The sequence below is a fragment of the Gallus gallus genome, chromosome 28 (assembly GCF_016699485.2).
Source record: "Gallus gallus isolate bGalGal1 chromosome 28, bGalGal1.mat.broiler.GRCg7b, whole genome shotgun sequence".
Taxonomy (NCBI): Eukaryota; Metazoa; Chordata; class Aves; order Galliformes; family Phasianidae; genus Gallus; species Gallus gallus.
In genome coordinates, this window is record NC_052559.1 from 1,273,470 (window position 1) to 1,280,417 (window position 6,948).

Genomic DNA, 6,948 nt, shown 5'->3' on the forward strand with positions numbered 1-6,948 from the left:
GGGCCCCGTGTGTCACCACGGTGGGAGCCGGGACACGACGGGTGACAGTGCTGGGGGGGAACCACAGCCCTGCACGGCACCAACACGGGGTTCCCCTCCCCCTCTATGATAAAAGCTATGGAAAACCTCTTTACCTCCGCTCTGACACCTTTGGGCGTCCAGAAGGAGGGCAGCGCTGTGCCCGCGGGGCCGGAGGTCGGAGCATCCCCAGAGCCCTCCCTGCAGGGAAGCGCAGAGCCCGGAGTCATTGGGCCAAACGGGGCAGCACAGCTCCGTGTGTTGACAATCCCTCTGGGTTAATGATGTCACGGTAAATGAATCCTGTGAGTAACTCAGCTCCCTGCCCCAACGTTACCCAACAGCAGAGTTTGTCCCACATCGCAGCCTGGAGAGCAGCGGGGTTACGTGGGGTCCGGGAGCAAATATAATCCCACTGCTTCTTTGTAATGTTTGTGCTGGGAGGCGACGTGAAAAGCCCCGACCCTTTCGGAAGCCACATGATTTATGCATTTTACTTTGGATGTGTTTTCCTATTGGGACGTTGCCAGTTTGCCCTGAGAAATATGAATTTTTAACACGCGAAAGTGAAAAGCTCCCCCCCAAGGCCCCGAGCTACCTGTGAGTGGGAATGGAGTAATGGGAAGCTGCATTCAGCTTTAAATAGAGCTTAAAATGGAGTCTGGCGGCTCACGGTGTATTTCCAGCTCCCCATTCTGCCCTGCGTGGAAAAGAGGCCCCAGCACGGCTGGCTGCCCCCTGGGCTGTGCTGGGCAGGGCTGGAGTTTGGTCCCCTGGCCCCAACAGGGTCTAAATAAGTTGATTTTGTGGAGGTATCTATCTCTGCTGGCGCAAGGGAGCCTCCATATCCTCACCCCCATGCCATCCTTATTGCAGTCACCATCTCCATTATCAGCCCCAGATTCAGACCCGTCACCTCCCCATCCCCATTCCCATCCTCATCCCCATCTCCATCACATCCACATTACTCCCTCATTCTCATTCCCATCTCCATCACCTCTCCATCTCCACCCCATCCTCATTATCATCTCCATCCCCACCCCTCATCCTCTTTCCAAACCCCATCCCCATCACCTCCCCATCCTCATCCCATCCCCATTTCCATCCTCACCCTTGTCCTCATTCCAACCCCATTCCCATCCCATCCCCATCCCCATCCCTATCATCTCCCCATCTCCATCCCCATCCTAATCCCATCCTCATTACCTTCTCTATCCCCACTCCCCCAACTTCTTTCCATGCCCCATGCCCCATCCCCACCCCAGCCCATCCCCCTCCCCATCGCCATCCCTCTCATCTCCTCATCCACATCCCCTCCTCAATCCCATCACCATCGCCACCCCCATTCTCTTTCCAACCCCCATTTGCATCCCATCCCCACCATCACCCCTACCACCTCCCCAAACCCATTACCACCCCCATGTCCATCTCCACCCTATCCTCACTAACACCTCCATCCCCACCCCTCACCCTCTTTCCAATTCCCATTCCCATCCCACCCCCATCATCTCTCCATCCCCATCTCCATTCCCATCCTTCTCCTCTTTCCAGCACAATTCCCATCCCATCCCCACCCTCATCTCCATCCCTACTACTTCCCCATCCCCATCCTCATCCCATCCTCTTTCCCATCCCCATCCCCACCTCATCTCCCCCCATGTGGGGTATGAGGACGCCAACCCCCACCACTGCACCGGGAAATCCCACGGGCAGTACCAGGGCTGCGCCCATCCCTCCAGTGCTGCCATTTCCCACTCCTCTTTGCTCTGTGGTCCTTTCTCCCCCAGATTTCTCCTTTCGATGACCGATCCTCATTGCCCTCCTCACACCCTCTCTTCCAGGCAGTGCACCACGAGCTCTCCCTGCACATCTGCCCGCACATCTGGCCGCACACCAGCAGCGGGCAGCCCCAGCCATGGGCGTCTTTGTTCTCTGCCTTTCTCCATCCCGCTCCTTCCCATGCTGACCCCCGGGTCATTGTGTGAAAGTTCAGCCCTGCCTGAACTCAAAGGCATTCCTCCTCGGGCGGCTCAGCCCCGCGCTGCCGTCTGACGGGAAGGCTGCTCACGGCATGCCATTACGGTTACAAACAGCCGACGTAAGGGAGACTCCAATGAGAGGGGAATGGGCCATGTGTGAGTTGTGCCGTCACCGCTTTGGGGATAAATTTAGGTTTTCCAGTGGAACAATCGCTGTGTTCCAGTGGAGGTCAGAGGGATTTCCCACCGGCGCATCTCACCCAGACGGCGCTGGGTCAGCGGGCAGAAGGTCGCCCTTGCCAGGAAACCGGAGGGCTTTGGTGAACATGGGAGGCTCGGCAGGCAGAGAAATCAGACTCTTATTTTTATAGTCATCACTCGGTTGGAACAACATGTGTTTCCAATTAGCGGCTCTCTCTGGCTGGGCTCACAGCTCATCCACCCCAGGAGGGCGATGCGCATCGGAGCGCTCCGTGTGCTCCCAGCCCCATGGATCCGGGCTCAGGGGCTGAGTGCTGCGCTGTGCCCGGCCACAGCTTCACTGCTCCTTGAGGGGGCAATGGGGCACATGGGCACCTCGGTGCTTCTGCCACTGGCCTGGTTGGTGCTCTGAAAGACTCTGCATTCATCGGTATAGTGGGGTATTAAATAGTAATGGTGATGGAGCTGGTGATCGTAACAGTAATGGTAATGTGGTGATGGTGGTGGTGATGTAAAGGTGGTGGTGATGGTGATGATGATGGTGATGGTAATGGTTATAATTTCAACGGTCGTAATTTTGACAGTCATAGAAGGACTCTATGATTCTTTGATTCTATAAATTGCGGTGACTGTCTTGGAGAAGGTGATGGCAATGGTGATGGTGATGGCAATGGTGATGGTAATGGTAATGGTAATGGTGATGGTGATGGTGATGGTGATGGTAATGGTAATAATTTGGAGCACCTACCGGCTGCCAAGAGGCTGCTCTGCTTGGACAGCACTGCTCCCAGAAGTGACTGCAGCCTGGCAGGGTTTGGGCTCAGCCCTTCTGGGCACCATGGGCTGTGTGAGTACCCCTTGGCCAGCCCTGCAGGGACACTGCCCAGGTCTGCAGGCAATGGGCACAGCCTGGCAGCCAGAGGCTCCCTCTGACCTCCAGGAACACTCAGTGTCTGCGGGTGTCAATGACCCCCAACCCGCTGGCACAGCACAAACCACTTTTTGGCTGCATTGAGTGCTGCCCTCCGGGTCACTGCTGTGCCTGGGAAGGCTGTGCCCAGCACCAGCTGCCTATGGTCGGTGAATGGGGTCTGGTGCTGAACCCACAGACCGCAGCAGTGACCCTGGGATGCTGCGTCCCTCTGTCCCCGTGGGACCACATCCACTTTTCCCATGGGAAGGGAGATGTTGGCTCGAGACAACATGGGTGATGGCCATGGGAATGCCAGGCAGAGCGGATACTCTTTATCCTTATCCTTCTCCTTATCCAACCAACCCAAGGGAAAAACACACGGGGTTTTTGGCACCGTCCTGAAAGTCCCAGCTGAGAAACAAACCTCTGCCCAGCACCTTCTGGCTCGGTTTGTGGTTCACTCTCCATCCGGATCCACAGCCACACCCCGGGACAGCCATGGTAACGGTGACACATACCCCAAATGCACGTTCAGATGCACACGTACAAGAAAGCTGCGCCGTGACGCATCCAGGAACTGGGAATACTTCCTGCTGCTGCAGATGGTCACATCAGCAGGTGATGGGAAGGGATCGATGGGAGGTGACAGACTGCAGCTCCTCTTATCAAGGGCACATTCCTGGAGGGTCTGTGAATGTTTCAGTCTTTATCTGAGGTTTTTCTGGATTTTCCCTGTGCAGCTCAGCAGCACAGGCAGCACGACGTGTTGAGATGCACGGATCCCTGTGTCGGTGTCAGCACCTCCCAGCTCCAAACACGGCCAATGCCACAGCCCTGAGCCAGTCCCAGCAGCAGGTCCAGACCCCATGGGCTGTTGGGTGGCCGCAGTGGCACCGACACGCTGCTCTCCAAGTGATGCTGAGCCTCAGTGCAATGCTCTGTGTGCATGGGGACACAGCAATGTAACTGTCACCGCAACCTCAGGGTGAGCAAGCAGCACCACGCTGGGAGCCTGCACAGCCCCTGAGTGGGTGCACCTGCAGAGATCAGAGCTCACTGGGGTGATTTTGGGGGGCATCAGTGCTGGAGATGCCTCGAGCCCATGGGAGGGATGGAGCCTCACTCCTTTGCCCTTGGACTTTAGCAAAAGGGCCAAAAATAGCTGTCAAAAGGGAAGAGCCGACCTTTGCTATTTGAAGACATGTTTGCTCTGTCAGCACGAGCGCGGCGCATTCGGGGGATTTGGTGGAAGGTGCCAGGCCAGGAGCTTTGTGCTCACCCCAATGGCAGCCAGGAACCGTGCAGGGAATGCGGGCTGTGGATCCCCAGTGGGAGGAATAATCCTCCCCGGCAATGCAAGCAGAGCTGCTGGGCTTCCCCAGAGCCAGCAGTGCTCCTCTGCTTGAATGCACGGCTGTGGGGTGGGGGGGGAATGGACCCAGGAATGCCAGAAGGTGTTTGGTGTTGAACGGCAAATCCTAACGCTGTGCACATGGTTTGAATGTGCTAAAGCAAAGCATCCATGGGAGGGGCAGCTCGGGGACCCAGCACTGCACGGCCACAGCTGTGCTGCGTGGGTGACCCCACAGTGCTGCAGGGCTGATCCCGAACGCTGCCGGCCCAATCTCAGATCCCAAAAGTGCACGGCCGGAGCACTGCCCGCAGGTAACCCATCCCCACAGCTGCTGCCCGGCCTCCCTGCCAGGCTGGACTGAAATTAGAAGCAATTAAAAATTAATCTTGGCACGGGCTCAGATCAAACTTTCTACCCATTTTTAGCTGCAGGTTGCTGTGGAGTTGGCATGCAACTGTGTGGAGGCAGTGATGCAATGTGACCGGGGGTTCTGCAGGGTGTGAGCGGACCCGGGGGCACCCAGTGGTCGGAGCTGAGGTGGGGAGAGCCGGGGTGAACAACCGGAGTGCACGGCTGCAGACCGCTCTGTTCTCTGCTTCTCATTTAATTCTTGCTCAGTGCCTTCATTCGGTTCGTTCATTTCCTCTTCCAAAGGAAGAGGACTCATGGGAGGAGGACACAGCTCGGGGCAAAGCAAACGGAGCTGGGGCTGGGAGTGGGGACAGCAGTGGGGCTGAGCCACGGCCCCATAGCATTTCTCCTGTGGGGATCCCTGGCAGCCATGGCAGCACCCATGGGTGCTCACGATGGGACCACCGCCACCGCCACAATGCGTCCCTGGAGCTGCCACAGCTGTGGGACCTTCCCCGGTGTCCTCTCCCATTGTACCAATGTGTCCCCGCTGTCCCCACTGATCTGTCCCCACAGTTCAGGGCTCCATTACAGAACCAGGTGAGCACCACTCTGGTGCTGATGCAGGAGCCGGAGAGCCCCTGGGCCATCTGCCCCCGAGGAGCACCAGAGCTGGAAACGAGCAAAGCCCCGGAATGCCTGCAGCCAACACGGCTTTGATCCAGAGAAGTGGGACATTTCCATCTCCTGCTGCCTGCTTTTGCATGGAAGGGAACAGAGAAGCCCAGGTGCCGCACGATGGGTGGCTTTGGGTGGGCAGCCCGGCCAGGAAATGACCTTGGAGCTTCTGGGGAGAGCTCAGTGTGCTCAGTGGGCACCTGCCCAGGGTTGATCCACAGCGCCCTTGGTTGTGGCCCTGCGGTGCTCCGGGTCCCAGACACCGCTCCGGGTGTCAGACGGCGGCGGGGAGGAGAACGCCAACCCTCATTGATGTTACTGTGACAGCGAGTCCTGAACCTGACCGAACGGATCAGGGAGAGCTGGGAGAGCTGTACAATTAGCGCAGTTATTATTAGTGCTGTCAGGATGGGTTTGCAGATGGGCAGGGTGCAGGAAGCTGTGCCTGGTGTGGGAGCAGCGGTGGGGATGTGGCGTTGCACGGGGATGCGCTGCGGTGTCCTGAGATGGAGACGGGGAACGTCGCCGGGGATCGAAGTGAGCAAAGAAGTGGGCAGGCGCTGGTGCTGGCGTGGAGCCCTGAAGCCATTGCTCTCATCACTCCAGCCAGGACTCCCAGTGATGCAGCACCAGGCAGAAGGGTGCCCCGCCACCTCGTTGCTGTATGTAGGGCATCCCCAGGGAGCCCACAGCAGCTTGAGCCTCGCCGGGGCTCCCCACGGCGTGCTCTGAGAGGCTCCTAATTCATCCTTTCAGAGCAGAGATCAGATGGATTAAGGCTCGCTGAACGCTTGCCAAAAGAATTGCCATTAGGCCCCAGAGAGCTTAATCTCCACCGGACTTAAAGCAGGCTGGCTCGCCTCGTCTATGAGGGGATCAGTGCCCAGGGTGGGATTTGGGGGGCTACGGAATCCTCCGTGTCCTGTAGCCCCCAGGCTGGGTGCTGGTGTGCTCCAGCCCACGCTGCCCTTGGGTGTGTGACGCACAGGGACCACGGTGGGCACTGGAGCTTCACGTGCCATGGTTCTCCCTTACAATGAGCTGTTCCCTGATTTCCTGTTATCTCCTCGCAGATTACTTTCCCCAAACTGCCCTTGCCTGCGTGCTTCTGGGCTGACTCACATTTGTTATTTCCTGCCCATATCTCTGATTTCCTTCTCTGTCCTCATGCCCTCCCTCAGGATCCAGCACTTCTCAGGGTGCCCCTGGCCCACTGCTCCCCAACCTCAGGGCTGAGTTCAGGGACCATGAAGTCATCCCACACTGCGGCAGCCCATTGGTAGGGATGGAGAGCTCCACTGGTACGAATGGAGGGCCCCATTGGTGCTAATGGAGAGCCCCAGTGGTGCTGATAGAGGGTTCCATCAGTATGGATGGAGAGCCTGGTGGTAGAGATGGAAGAGCCCCAATGGTGCTGATGGAGCCCCAGTGGTGCTGATGGAGCCCCAGTGGTG